General features: G+C 44.6%; 1 protein-coding gene across 2 annotated transcripts in view; it reads right to left on the bottom strand.

Moving 5' to 3' along the window:
- The window catches only part of CA10 (carbonic anhydrase 10), a 435157-nt gene that overhangs the window by 50167 nt on the left and 371380 nt on the right, over positions 1-13610 (bottom strand). The window lies entirely within an intron of this gene.

The raw sequence follows: 13610 nt of genomic DNA on the forward strand, positions 1-13610 counted from the left end.
AATCAGGGGAGATTTCATGGAAGGAGGGAATCTGAGTGTCATGACCAGTGGGTAGGATCTGGGGAAGAAGGAAATCCAGTATGTACGAAGTATTGGAAATAGGAAGAACAGAGGATGTGACTGCAGAGTTCAGTGTTAAAACCAAGAACAAACCAGGTCACTGTCAGGACTGCTAATATGGAAGCATCCTTAAAACTTCCCTCTGAATAGGAAAGAGAAATGGTCTCACGCACACACACAAAACCATTCCCAACTCCGGGAAGATGACACCAGCTGGGCAAGTGTATGGTGAACGACCTGTGTATCTGTGAGCAACAATGACCTAACATTAATTAAATGTGAGTGAGGATTTGGGACCCACTGGTGCTCAAAGTTGGGGAGTGACAGTGCCCCCCAGGGAGTGTTTGGAAATGTGTTAGGGTAGGCTGCCATGACAACTGGGGAACATCTACTGACATTTAGCATTCAGGGGCCAGGGATGCTAAAAGGATTTGGAGTAAGATGCAGAGGACTGGAGTTTTGAGACACATCGCATGGTTTCTCCTAAATGCCAACAGCACCGCCATTAACAAAGTCAGGCTGGAGACTCTTCCGTGGTGCAGAATGGCCATGGATGAAGGAATGAAAGGCTGGGTGAAGGGAGTGCAACCTCCTTGGATTCCGATGAATGGACACCAGGCAAGAGGGTATATTGATGCTAATGCTTGGCGGTTAGACTGAGAAGCTTCTATATTTTGTCCCAAGATCCCAGGACAGCTAGAATGCCAGGGTAATATACAACTCCAAAGAGAATCTATGTTTTAGGGGATATTTATAGTGCCTATAAAAGATATGATTCGGGTGGTGGGTTTATCCACAGCCACTCTTCAGCCTTAATCTGCAGTGGTTAGATGGCTGGATCTGGAATCGGGAAGAGTTGGGTATGATTTCAGCACTGTCTCTTCCTAGCAAGTTATTTAAATTTTCTTAACCTTAGTTTCCTGACCTGCAAAATGGGTATGGTGAAGGATTTTTGTAAGGATTGATTAAGATAATCTGTGGGGCAGGCTTAGCACAATGCTGGGGCCCTTGGTGGTGTCCAGTAAGTGTGTTTCCTTGTCTCTTTGCCTCGAGGAACATGAGCTGCTTCCCACTGCCAATGGTGCTGCTATTAGGGGCCAGCTGGCAAGTAAGAGGGAAACCAATTTTAGCCAAGTACGGCATTGATTGGTGTAAGGAATTATTGACATTTTGGGCTGGCTTTGTTGTGGGATTGTCCTGTGCATTGTAGGATGTTTAGCACATCCCTGGCATCTACATACAATGACAGCAGCATCCCTTAGTCATGACAACCAAAACTATCTCCAGACACTGCCAAATGTCCCCTGGGAGGCAAAATTGCCTTTGGTTGAGAACCACTGCTTTCAGGTGAGAGAAAAATAAGTGGTGGCTGTTTGGGATGAAGGGAGAAATGTGGAATTGCCTTTCTTATTTTTTGCATAAGCAAAAATTCTGACTACAAACCTCCAAACCCTATGGCCTATAAATACCACAACATACTGTGTTTTCCCTCAATGTGTCCTCACGCACTGCACTAGGTCCTGGGGACAGGCAGAAACAAGGCATGGCCCCTGTTCTCCAGGCAGGGACAACCTGTTTTGCAGAGTCCCATCTGGAGAAGAAGGTTCTTGAAAGACTGGCCAGCAAGCAGCCATTCATTTCCCAGGCAGGGCCTGCCGTTGGAACTCTGGAAAACATATGTTTGGGCAGCCGAAATGATCAGATGGGAGGCTGGGTGGGTTTATTCCGGTGCTCATTCTGAAAGGGGGGACCAACGCAGAGGCTGCATCTGCTGGCAAAATAAACGTTCGCCTTGCCACTGTAGGGAGGCCAGATTTATCTCAGGGGATATTGCGTGGTGACAAGACTGATTAGGTGGGGTGTATTGTTTATATGAGTGTAATGTACTCAGAGCTCAAAGCAAAAGGTGAGTTTTAAAAATCAGTAGATAAGTAAAATAAATGCATTGGGCTAGTTATTTCTGCTCTCTGGATAAAGGTGGAAGGGGTTGGTGAAATACAGTTATTCAAGGGAATAAATTTGGTGGATTCCCCCTTAAATAATCAGTAACTGCCACCACCCAAGGGCTTTACCACCTCCACCCACCCAAGGCCGTATTCTAGATGAGAAAGCTCTGGAACTTTGTCATTGCAAATTGGAACTTGTCCTCTTAACAGCAATAATCGAAAGTAAAGACATGAAAAGACAGAACACCTCCTGATAAAAGAGAGGAAAAGAGAGGAAACCCAATGTTTATAAAAGACTATTTTGTGCCAGGTGCCTGGTACATACATCGTCTCATTTAATTCGCCCAAAAATCCTGTAGAAGAATGATTTCCAAACTTGTCTGCTTATAAGAACCACCAAGCAAGCTTATTATAAATCCAGAGATTTGTGTCCCACCCTCAGACCTTCTGTATCTGCCTCTCTGGGGAAACGGGGAAATCCGTATTTTTAGCTATCACCTCAGGGGTTTCCAATGATCAGGCTAGTTTGGAAAGCACTGCAGTAAACTATAACTTGTCACTCCTAAGTTGTAGATGTGGAAACTGGGCTTTGCCTGACCCCTAATTCTAAACCCTTTCCATGGCTTCATGCTGCCTCCTTAGAAATGACAGGTCCAATTAAGACCCAGACAAGATGGGCTTAAAATTGGTCTCTGCTTTGCATATCAGCTCCTTAGGGCTTTGGGAGTCAGTGTGGTGGAGAGAACAAAACCTGTGATTGGAGTCCAAGAACTCGAGTTACAGCCTGGTGGTTTATCAGCTCCGTGACCTTGGTCGAGTTCCTAAAGCTCTGCTGGTCACAGTTTTTTCATCTGTGAAATGGTGATAAAAATAATAATTGCTCCGACTGCCTCCGGATTCATTGTGTGGATCGAGTGAGATAATGGATTTGAAGGAGTTTTGCGAATGGTAAAGCCGTCTGTGAGATGTTAATATTGTGGAGTCCTGATGAAGTCGATGCCAATTAGCTGTGTAACCAGCTTCTGTTTTGCACAAAGCTTTCGTCAAGGTTTGAACTTTCCTTCTCACCTTTGGATCGTTTCCCATTCTGTGGTCAATGTGAGAACAAGGAATTCACATGTATTGACAGATTAATAAAGCGTGAATAGGGCTCCCCATCAAAGGCTGTGACTCAGCGCAGGCCACCTTTGAAAGGCATCTGTACGTGCATTCTGAAACTCCTGATATGACAGTAAATGCTCCATGGGAATAATTTTGATCACAATATTAACCAGGCCACTGTGTTAACAGATAGTTGTGTTGCAGGGATCATGTGAGGTCACCCTCTAGTGGCTGAGGGCATCAGTGCACCTTCAGACACATGTACATTTGTCCCCCGCTGTTGCAGCCAGAATAATGGCCCCAAAGATGTCCATGCTCTGATCCCCAGAATCTGTGAATATGTTACCTTACAAAAAGAAACTCTGCAGGTGTGATTAAGATAAGGATCTTGTATTATCTCGGGGAGCTCTATTGAAGCACAGGGTTCTTGCAAATGAAGGAGGAAGGAGAAGAGATGTGACATTGGAGGCAGAGATTGCAGTGATCCAGCATGAGAGACTCAACAGGCCATTGCTGTCTCTGAAGACAGATTCTTTCCTAGAGCCTCCAGGAGGAGCGTAGCCACCCCCGACAGGACCTTCGGAACTGTAAGATAATAAATTAGTGTTGTTTTAAGCCACTAAGTTTGTGGTAATGTGTTAGAGCACCTGTAGGAAACTAATGTACCCCCTCTTTCAGTGGGGTACTGTTGACATGTTAGCAAAGGCTGGTCCCAGGCATTTCAGGGCAGCTAGTATCCTGCAGGGACTAAATGTCCATTTCTCTCGCGAGTCACTGCGACCACCCAGTACATGCCCACTCATTCCCAAAGGCCCCGAGGTGGGGGCCAGCGTTGCCTGGGTCAAAAAGAACAGCCTCTATGGCTGGGGCATCTGGGGAGGAAAGGAGCACATTGGGGCAGGCTTCAGGAAAGCAGAATTTAAAAAATACCTTTGAAGCTCAGTGGTCCTCATTAGCATTACTGGCTCACCATGTGACTGGAAACTCAGTCATACCTGTGTCACCTGCTATCAGGGCCCTCTACCTGGCCCAGAGCAGGTGCTCTCTAAGTGTTTGTGAAAAAAATGAATGGGTTCTTTGATTAATTATTTCTCAGGCCTCCAAGAATCTGGATTTATGATGCCTTAGAATATTAAAAAGGGTAAACTGAAAATACTGAAATAAAATCTCATTAAAAGTAGCAGAGAAAGAGATATATCCAGGCACCTGGGAATGGATGTAGAGGAATGGGGTTGAGAGGACTCTGTTTCTGAACGCCACCTTCGGCCTTGAATTCCTGACCGCAAAATTAGACATCCTCTTCAACATCTTTTTAGGTCTCACGTGCAGGTCAAAGGTGAATCATAGGATGGTGTCAGGAGTGACAAGTTGTTTACTAGACACGGCCGCATGGAGACTTGCAAGCTGGAAATGCAAATATATGTTCGATCTCCAGAAACGTCCCTTACAATTATGCCAGAGATGGTTGGAAAACGCATCTAGCTTGATTAGAGATAGCCAGAGTCAGGCTGGTGTGAGCGGTTTATTAAATTATTGAGATTTCTGGAGGCTACAGATGCCAGGAGAATGACGTGAAGAGTCAGAGATGCAGTCTACAAATCACTGGAGACACTCTTAATGTCAGGAGAGGAGGCCCTGAATGAGGGGAGGGGAGGAGGGCGGGCGAGGGTGTCACCGTGTCTTTCAGGCAAAGAAAACAAACAAAACCCCTACTAGTCCCTCCTGTCTCTTCCGGCCTCTGCACAGCCGTGTTATTGATGCTAATAACCTACCTAATGGCCCTGCAAGAAGGATTTCAAATCTGCAAATGACAGCTTTTGCAGGCACCACAAATCACTAAGCTTTGTAATCAAATGCAGAGGAGCCCAGATCATCGAAGGACTTGGGATAATGGGTGATAAAATGCAGTTTAATGCAGACAAATGTGGAATAATATGTCTTGGAACAAACCATCAGAAGGAGGAAACAGCTGCTAAATGAATTGGTTTGCATTACACTGACCAGAGAATAGGAATGGCCCTGAGCTTCAGCCAAAGTGTTGACAGAGAGAAAGGCCCGAGAGGATAGTCTCTATCGCTGGAGAAGAACCCCAGGAAAGTCAGAGGGAGGAGAATGACCAGGTTGACACCTGCCTATAGGCCCCCGATGCTCCACAAAGAGAAATAAAAATGGCCTGATGTCCATTCTATGAGTTAGGAGCTGGCTGCTGCTTCTCAGGCTTTTTTCCCAGTAACTCTGCTCAGCCTCCAAACATTGGGGTGCTTCTAGGTTTGGGGGAGGGCTGCAGGGCTTGGACCTTGGCCTTCTCTTCTCCTGTCTCACCATCTCTCCAGAGACTCTCAATCGGTCCCTTGGCTCTAAGTATCATCTATACTGTAATGATGCTCGGAGTTAAATCTTCAACTGATCTTTCCTAGAGTTCTAGGTGAGTGGGTGCCAAAGTTTCCTACACATTAGAATTATCCGTGGGACATTGAAAAAAAATCCCAATATCCTAGTCTCCAACGTGTAGCCACATTCGAGATCCATTGCTCTAGACATCTTTGCCCAATTGCCCACTTAACCGCTCCCTTGGATGTATAATTGGTGTCTCAAACTACCATGGGCAAACAAACTTGATTACTCTGACTCCACATGGGGCCCTCCGCAGTCTTTCTCATCCACTCAAGCCCTACATCTAAGCTTTATTCTAGCTTTTTATTTTTTTCGGTACCTACATCTATTCTACAGCAAATTCTTCAAGACTAACTTGAAAACATCCAACATCATCCTACCATCATGTTTAACCTGGACCTTTGCAACGCTGCTTACATTTGGCTTCTCTCTAATCCATTCTCCTCCTAGTAGCCAAAGTGAGTTTCAAATTAAAATCAGGCTATGTCACATTCTGCTTAAAAAACGTTGATGGCTTCCATTCCATGTAGAATAAAATCCAAGCTAATTATCCTGACTTTTGGAGCCCTATTCTCAGGTCGAATAGGGTTGGACTGTGAAACCAATAGGATATTGAATAAATGACAGTGTGTGATTTCCAAGGCAAGATACTAAAATATTGCAACTTCCTTTGTATACTCTCTTGGATCACTCACTCTGGGGAAAGAGCTGCAGTGTCGTGAGGCCACTCAAATAGCCTTATGGAGAAGTGTGTGTAGGCAGGAACTGAGGCCTCCAGCCATTACCCAGTACCAACCCACTATCTGTATGAGTGCACCACCTTGGAATAGGATCCTCTACCCCAGTCTAACCTTCAGATGACTGCAACCCCATCTGACATTTGACTGCAGCATCTTGGGATATCCTTAGCCAGAACCACTCAGCTAAGCCACTCCCAGATTTCTGGCCCATGGAAACCGTGTGATATGATAAATGTTTATCGTTTAAGCCACTAAGTTTTGGGATAATTTGTTATGCAGCAATGGACTGATTAATAAAAAATCTAAGAGTCTGGAGACCTCTGCATTGCTCTAAATTGTTCTGAATCATGGTTTGTACCATGATTTGTACCATGATCAGTTTTATCACTAGACCTCTCTAAGCTTCACCTTTATTAACTATAAAATGGGAATAATTCATCTCTACTCCTTAGGTTGCTGTGAAGATTAAAGGAGATGACAGCTGTGTTTGGAACTATTATTATTAGTCATATATATTATTTGTTATCGCTATTCTTGTTTTATATTATTTTTATGGGCTGTTTCATGAATTCATGTATTTGCAGTACTATTTTCTCTGCCTGAACTATATCCCTTCCCCCATTCACCTGCAGAACTACTCCTTACAAACCTAGTACAAGTATCTTATCCTCTGTGATGTTTTTCTTGGCCATCGTAGAAGAGCTGAGCCCTTCCTCCTTTGTCTCTTTATCCTCGTCTCTATTACAGCACTTCTTTTGTATCATAATTAGTTATTTACGTATCTATCTCCTCTATAGGTACAATCATAGCAAACACTGATTTGGTCCTTTCTATACCCCAGGGACTGTTTTAACACTTTTACGTATATTGATTCATGTAATTCTTACAAAAACCCCATGAGACAAGTACTCTTATTATCTCCGTTTTATAAAAGAGGAAACTGAGGCAGAGAAGTTAAGTGTGTGGTAGAGCCATAATTCATACCTAAGCATTTCAGCACTTGAGGCTGTGCTCTTGACTACGCCATCATATTCCTTCTAGGTAGAGTGAGCCTCTTGCAGACAGGGACCCGGGATCCCTTTTGTTGGCTTCCCCAGTAGCCACTTGAGTTTTTGGAACAAAAGAGGCATGCAATCAAAATAACAGCAGCCATTTATTATCTGCCATATAGCACACTATGCTGGGGACTTTACGAAGCAGGGATGTTATTAAATTCCCATTTATGAATGAAAGACCTAAGGATTAGGGAGGCTGAACAATTTCATGTAAGGTCTCAGTATGGCAGGGACAGCCAGGATTCCAGCCCAGGGCTGCCCAATTCCAAAGGCCATTCTCTTTTCTTGGTATCGAAGGACTCTCAATAATCTTTGAGTGAGCAAAAGAATAAATATGTGACCGAATATCATTTGTCATATAAACAGCAAAGGAGAAAGGCGGATGATCTGTGTGCACTTACTTCTACTTTGAAGTAAATACAATTTGAAGTAATAATGGGGTTAATCAGACAGGAAGTGATGTCACATTTGGTTTTGTGCTGGTCAACGTTTCATTTTATGTGACCCGATGATTGCCAAAGACAATTTCCGTTACACAGGTGACATCTTGTCCCCACCCTCCATATGCCTCATGGTGCAGAGAATATCCCCTTGTTTTCATATTGGCCTGAGTCATGTTCAGTTGAGAAAAAAATTCCTACTAACAGAAGTGCTTAAAAATGAAATAAGGAGCTCAAAACTTGATCTAAAACTGTGAGTATATTGGTGTCTATGTGTATTGGCCAGAGAGCATAGTTCACTAAATCACATGATTTTGACTTTAATCAATGCACATGGGTAAGTATACAGCTGGGATCTCTTACGAGGTGATAATGCATCATGTTAGAGATGAGGTATCCATCCCCTTTGTGCTATATACAGGTAGGCAAATTAAACTCTCTGGACCTCTGTCTTCTCCTCTGTAAAATAGGGATAGTAACACCTCTGTCAATTTCATTATGAAGATTTATATAGAATCTTACCTGTCTGGACCTCTCATTCCTCTCTGAGCTCATATTCTATATTCTATGATATCCTTCAATGCATACTCTTCTCCAGCTGCACTGACTTCCTGATTATTCTCCCAATTCATCAGGCAAGTGCCCACCTCAGGACCTTTGCACCAGCTCTTCCCTTTGTTCAAATATATCCTCTTCAGATACCCAAATGGTTCACCCTTTCAAGTGTTGGCTTGCATGTCCTCTCCTCCATGAGGTCTGTTTCGACGACCTTAATTTGTTTTGCACTCTTGTCCAGCCACTCCTGAGACCTCTTTGCTTCGTATTCTTTCCATAGCAATTACCTTCTTCTTACAAGCAAACAATATACAGATGCTTCTTTGATAAACGCATCATTCGTTGAAAATATTGTATGTCAAAAATGTATTTAATATACCTAAGTTACTGAACATCATAGCTTAGCCTAGACTACTTTAAATGTGCCCAGAACACTTACATCAGCTCTTGCTTGGACAAAGTCATCCAACACAATGAATATACTGTAGAGTATCAGTTGTTTACCCTCGCGATCGTGTGGCTGGGAGCTGTGGCTCACTGTCTCTGCCCAGCATCACAAGAGGACATTGTACTTCATATCACTAGCCCAAGAAAAGTTCAAAATTCAATGTGTGGTTTCTAGTGAATGCGTATCACATTTGCACTGTTGTAGTGTTGAAGAGTCCTAGGTCGAACCATTCTAAGTCAGGAACTGTCTGTATTTCTTTATTACTTATTATCTATCTCCTATTGCCAGAATGTAAGCTGCATAGATCTTTGTGTTATACACACTTATGTGTCCCTGGCAACCAGAGGAGAGTCTGGCACATAGTAGCCACACTGTAAATAACTATGGAATGAATGAATGAATAAATAAATAAATGAACAAACACATGAATGAAATTACTCAGCATAGTGCCTGGCATCCAATAACATTGGCTACTACTGAAACCTGAATAACTCCAGTCGTCTTCATCCTAGGGTTACGAATAATTTTAAGCCCGCCACCCTTGCACAGCTGCCGGGTCTCACCCTCACTCCCCTGCCACTCTCATGTCTTCCCCAGCCATTTAGAATACCCCACAGGGGCCTGGGTGACGTCTGCCTCTGTTCTCCTGCTCCAGACTTGTGGTGGCATCAGATACGTGGAGGTGGCCTCCTCCTCTGCTGTAGCCCTCCATGGGACGCCGCTTCCCTGTCTCCCTCCCCAGCCTGCAGTCCCTGCTTCCGAAAAAAAAACCCAGGTGCTGCTACTGTTGCTCTGCCATTGGCTCTGACCGCTGTTGTGGTCTCCCCAGAATCGGAAAAAAAGGTTCCTCTCCCCTGCCTGCTGCTAAGATGGCTGATGGCTCTCCTGGACCCTGAAGCAAAACAGATGGTGCTCCAAGTCTCTCAAGGTCGCTGCGCAGAATAGCCACTTTTCGTTTTTATTTAGGACCAGCATCTGACAAAGAGACACCAACCTGCTCTCCGCTGTCTTGGCTTCCCTCTTGTCTTTGCTCAAGCTTTCTTTGAACCAATCTCCTCCCTATTCCTTTCAACCAGAGATGTGCCCAGTCTCCTGCCTCCTAATTCCTACACACACCTGTCTGCCAGCAGGTGTCCTCTGACCCAACACTCAATCTTTTCTCAGCTTCAGTCAACGCATTCCTCTAGAGCACCAAAAACAAAACCAGTCACTGTTAGAAATAAATGTTAAGAATAGCATTATAGAAGAATCTAATGCTTTAAATTATTGTGTGTTGACAGACTGCTGTTCCCTCCAAAGGTCCAGTTCTGCATGACAAGGCTACTTTCACATCCCAACAGATGGCCCATGGTAACAGGGCATCACTGATCTTGTTAGAATGAAATCTATTACATGAAAAACTCTCCCCAGCAGATGTGTTCACCAGCTTCATCCCCACATGGGGATCATCTCTTCATGAAGATGTTGTTTCGGTAGTATTTATAGGATGATGGTTGCAGGGCAAAGAGGGGTGACTGTTATTAGTATTAATTACAATCACTTGCATTTATCTAGTGCATTATGCTTTTTCAAAAACACTTCCACAGCTGTTCCCTCATTCGATTCTTGCAGAATCGTAGGAGGTAGACTTTAGAGTCGAGGGCAATGAAACCCAGGAGGGCATGTAAGATACTTCTCCTCCTTCTTTGCAAGGTCTCAGAGTAAGTCTGCATCAAGGCTGTGGCCAGCAGCCCGGCCTGCAGGTGGCGGGTCTGCAGGCTGTGTGATGCTGTGGAGAGACCCAGATCTGGACCCCCAGCTCCGCCAACTCTCCAGCAGGGTGTCCTTGGGGACAGTGGTGAAGGTCCCTTCAAGGAGGTGCCTTAGCTGGGTTGCCACAGCATCCCCCAAACAGGCCTCCCTGCTTCTGTCCTTGCCCTGCTTCCATCTGTTCCCAATGTAGCAGCCAAAATGAGCGTTTTAAATCCTTCAGACTGTGTATTGCACAACTCAAAACCCTCTCACAGCTCTCTAGCCCACCTCTGAGGAAGAGTGGGAATCCTGGCAATGGCCGACAAGGACCCCTGGGGTCTGGCCCCACTAATTTCAGCGCCGTCTTGCCCTCTGCTTGCTCATACTCCTGCCACACTGGCCTCCTTGGTGCTCCTCAGACGTGACATACTCCACCTCAGGGTCGCCACGGCACCTGCTTCCTCTGCCCGCCACGTTCTTCCCCCATCTCTGCTTGGCTCACTCCCTCTGTGCTTTTAAGCTTTGCTCACATCTCCCTTTCTCGATGATAACTGCCCCGGTTTCTCCAGACCTCCCTTGCCTGCCAACCCTCCTCCTTCCGTCCTTAACCTCTCTCCCCGTTTCGTGTATTACGTGTCTCTGTACGGCTTACCATCTTCCAACATATCAGATGTATGAGTTTCCTAGGGCCGCCGTAACAAATCACCAACTTACAGCCTAAAGCAACAGAAATTTACGTCCTCACAGTTCTGGTGGCTAGAAGTTGAACTCAGGGTGTTGGCAGGGTTAGTTCCTTGTGACGGAGAATCTGTCCCATGCCTCTCTCCTAGCTTCTAGGGGCTGCTGGCAATCTGGCCTTCCTTGGCTTTTGGCAGCATGACTCCAATCTCTAACTGTCATCCCATGGCTATCTTCTGTTTGTGTCTGTGTCCAAATTTCCCCCTTCTTATAGGGATACCAGTCACTGGATTATGATCCAGCGATCGTATGATTATGATCTAATAATCTCATCTTAACTTGAATGAGCACATCTGCAACGACCTTTTTTTTCAAATAAGGTCATATTCACAGGCACCAGGAGTTAGAACTCAAACACATCTTTTGAAAGACACGTTCAATACACAACACTATATGATTTACTTTTTATTATGTTTCCTGTTTATTGTGTTTCCCTCTGTGAAGACTGGGTCCTATATGGATTTGTTGGATACCAAGATACTCAACAAATGTCGGCTTCCTTCCCTCAAGTTCCTCATCCTTTAAATATTATTTATATCCTCAAATGAAAGTCTCATAATAGTTAATTCTCAATTATCCACCCATATTTGAGAAGAGGCCAAGAAAGTAATTTTCACAGTCATTTCTAATGTATTGCCAGAAGAATCCTATTCTGACAAATTGGTCATTCTATCAAGGTTTCTAGCTTATATTCAAATTCTACCTACACAGAGGCTGCCGCAGCCTACAGACTCAAGGTGGAGTTCTTAGATGTGTTGTCTCCACTCAGAATCCCTTCTTTCTGCAGACCTTGCAGTCAGCATGCTCACCTCCATCCACCCATCCTGCCCTAATTCTTGCCCTCAGCTTAGTACCTTGCCCAGATGTCAGAAATTCTTCCTTAGAACCTGCCAGCCAATGTAAAGAATCCGACTCCTATCATCTGAGAGCCAGAAGGGATCCTAGAAATCATCCATTCATTCACTCACTCACTCACTCACTCACTCACTCACTCTATAATATATTTTTTCAAGCACCTACCAAGTGCCAGGCATTATAAGTATCCCTTTCTCTCCTCTTTAGACCTTACAGCACCCTGTAAGGAAGGCATGATGGTCCTTGCATTTCAGATGAGGGCAGAGGCAGAGAGAGAGAGTTTAAGGGATTCGTCGTGATGACCCAGCTGGTAAGTGGTGGATCCAGATTCAAGCCAGGATGCTCAGGTTCAAAGTCCTTGGAATGACACTGCCTTGAAACCCTGCTCTTCATCATTCCGCTTGAAGAGAAGCAAAACAGGTCCTACTCTGCCTCTTCTTTTAGATCACTCTCATTTCCCTCTTGGTGGCACACTAAATAGTTTATAGAGGGCTGGTGACAGCTCTTATTCCCAGGTTAGTAAATAACTTTTTAAGTAGTCGGCATTCTCTATTTTACAGAGCACCCTGCCCTCCACGGACTCATTTCATTTTCATAAGGTCACGTCGGTGCAGGTAGGGCAGGTGCTGTGTGCCGGTGGTTCCCACTTGTGCCTCCAGGCTCCTTCTCCTCCCCTCTCTCTTGTGCCTGGGGACACTAACTTGTGCTCTGCCTGACTGACTCCTGTGCCCTCTGGCAGCCCTGGAAGGAAATGAGAGGGGAGAGGCCAGGGAAATGCCCCTGGGTCCCGCCCTGGGAGGTTGTCTCAGGCTGGCTGTGTCTCAGAGGTTACCACCCCTCTCAGGGCTGCCAACCTCACAAGAATTTCTCTCTTCCTAGTTTTTGGTAACTTCTTCCCGTCTTTGTCCCTTTGAACCTTGGGTTAGTAACAGACAGGATGTTCTTTCTCTGGGTTAGTGTATTATCCCCAGTGGACCTGCATACTCACACTATCGTAAATTATGCTTTTGTAACACATTTTCCTCACATTTTCCAATTTTGAGTGTGCCATATGCATCCTGTTGGGAATTTGTCAAATACAGATTGCTGTGCTCATCTGGTAGAGGAGAAAACTGAGACTTAGGAAAGTTAAATATCTCTTTCCAGGTCATATGTGGAAAAAGTGGCTGACTAAGTGCTGGAATGAGGTCCCTAGTTTAGTGCTCTGAGAGTAAAAAGGAATATCTGATTGGTTTGAGATAACCTTCTGGTAAGATACTCTACATAGTAGGTGATCAATAAATGTTGGCCGATGACAAGTAAATTCTCTTTGTTCATTAGTCACAATATCACATTCTAAGTATCTACAAATAGGAAATCAGCCCATTTGGAATATCATTATCATGGAAAGAAAACTGAAAATGTCCCTAGTAGGTCTGAGTCTGACTATTGGCCCTATGGTGGGCAAGCCTGTTAGACCCTCCAGTCTTACTCTCCTGGTCTGTGAAATTGAGACAAGGCCTCAATATTGTCATGAGGAGTAATGAGAGGGTAAATGTCAAAGATGT

The sequence above is a fragment of the Pteropus alecto genome, unplaced genomic scaffold, assembly GCF_000325575.1.
Source record: "Pteropus alecto unplaced genomic scaffold, ASM32557v1 scaffold98, whole genome shotgun sequence".
Taxonomy (NCBI): Eukaryota; Metazoa; Chordata; class Mammalia; order Chiroptera; family Pteropodidae; genus Pteropus; species Pteropus alecto.